Raw genomic sequence first — 2,386 nt, forward strand, 5'->3', positions numbered from 1 at the left:
TTCCTAAAACATTTAATAGCTTCTGCTCTAATCCAGACCAAAGGCTCTGTGCACAAGATGGCGTCCATCAACTTCCGGTGGCTGGGTGTGCGGCCGAGTACTTCCGGTTTGAGTAGAGTTTTGACAGCTATAGCTTGTGATGTCACACCGAGAGCAAGAATGAGCGGATTTCGGGGCAAAGAAAAGCGATTGGCCTTCCAGCGTGTAAGAAAGCCGGCACTACATTGCTGTGTGCCCCTTTGGACAAATTCGTCCCGTGATAAGTTTCCATTCATTTCGGCAGCCTGGGCAACAACGATTAAAAGATTTCTTGCTCCCAAACCAATTGTGTATTTCATTACAAAAAGCAGTTATACCATACTATGTTTAGGTACTAAGGAATTATATCCTCAAAACACACGCACACATAGTTAGTTAGTTAGTTAGTTAGTTAGTTAGTTAGTTAGTTAGTTAGTTAGCATCCACTACTTTTGTTAATAGATAACTATTGAGTAAGTTGAGTAGTGAGCCATTTTTTTTTTTTTTCCGTGGTGCGATGTCTGCTGAGAAGTCCTTGTATGCCTGGCTGACTTTGAGGACATCTGGGTCTGGCAGCTTCCTCCCCCCCCCGCACGGCCTTGTAACGTGTACTCCTTTGAACATGTTTATATGATAATTAGGACTTTAAGAACAATTTTACACTCAGACAACAATCACAAAGTTGTAGCAGGCTACATACAATTACTTAGGACAATATATATGACCTTACACCGTCAGCAACTGTAAACTGCTTTGGCTTAGTGGAAGTGAACACCATGTCACTCACTCTGCCTGGTTTCACACCCTATTAAATAATTGTCAAATTAATTGAAAAGGTCGTTGATGCAACATACTAAATCAGCTCTTGGCACAAAGGAAATACTCATTAAACTGTGGATTGGTAGTGAACACATACTGTACATACATGGTTCTTGGTTTGTGCCATCGCTGCTCTGTTTCAGTGCAGCTGAGGACAGGGGGGACAGCAGCTGAGGACAGGGGGACAGCAGCTGAGGACAGGGGGGACAGCAGCTGAGGACAGGGGGACAGCAGCTGAGGACAGGGGGGACAGCAGCTGAGGACAGGGGGGACAGCAGCTGAGGACAGGGGGGACAGCAGCCAGGTTGAGTGTGGAGTAGTGTGCGCTCTGGAACAGCAGTGCAGCATTGTGGTTGCAGAGTGCTGTTCCAGCTACACAGGAACACGTTGCCACTGCAATCTCCACAGGTGAGCAGTTCTTAAAACAAAATGTCAGTCATTTTACATTTAGGACACTGCTTCAATACAACACAGACACATGAGAAAGCTGAGAGCAGGCTGATCAGTTGTAGTAGGTGTGGGAAAAGGCTAATCCATGTCAGGTTGTCAGTCACATCACACACACAGAAGTTCTGCTGTTTGGAATACTGTAATGTAAGGACATTCAAACAGATACGCTTGTATAGCCCGTCTCAGCTCTCTCAATGTATCATCTTATATTATAACTACATAAAATAGTGTTAGTAGAACGTTGAACAGCTTAACATAGATGTAGGGTACAAAACCAGCACTTACCTAACACTGGCCCATACAAATGGACCCTACATGGATTATACTAACCATTCAGTATGAACAGCAGCCGTCACAACCAGGTTCTGGGGTTTCCATGAAGCAGAGACGGGTCTCAACCTCATTAAGAATCTTTGATGAAAGCTAAGTTTGGGTTTGGCTAATGTATTTATCATTTTACACGAGAGGGTTACAAAACGAAAATAAATCTGCAGCCCCTTCATGCTACACACACATAGCTAGCTGCCAGTTGATGTGAGCACATGTATTGTCACAATGTAATCTGTTGCAACACGTCAGCTAGCTGATGGGCTTATTTGAATCCTAATCACAGGTGACCTACTCGAGCCACATCAAAACCCCAGAACATGAACCTGATAGAGGCTTTGAACCAATGAACACTTTTTATTTTCCTCCCTAATCTGAGATCGTGAGGGTTTTCATGCTTTCTCATGGACCTGTAGCAGCTAGCCCTGACGCTCACTCTCCCTGAAGGTAGATCTTTGTTTGAAACTGTGGGGAATTGGACATCATTCATGTTATCCAAAACACGTAATAGTACATCATCAAAACGCTTTACTGTATCAAGACTGTCAAGTTGTCAAAGTTAGCCAGTACCTACAGCTTTGTTTGTCACTTACCTTCATAATTGTCGACGTAGCTGGATATGTAGCTACGTCTTGAACCCCTTTTCTCTTTTGCTCCTCGGGGCTGAGGCTGCCGCTTGTACCAGCCGATGTACATCACTGATGTTAACCTTCGGTAGGTCTTGGAGACATCGAGTGTAAAATAGTGCCTATATAATATCTATACGCTATCT

Source organism: Pseudochaenichthys georgianus, chromosome 10 (assembly GCF_902827115.2).
Source record: "Pseudochaenichthys georgianus chromosome 10, fPseGeo1.2, whole genome shotgun sequence".
Lineage (NCBI taxonomy): Eukaryota > Metazoa > Chordata > Actinopteri > Perciformes > Channichthyidae > Pseudochaenichthys > Pseudochaenichthys georgianus.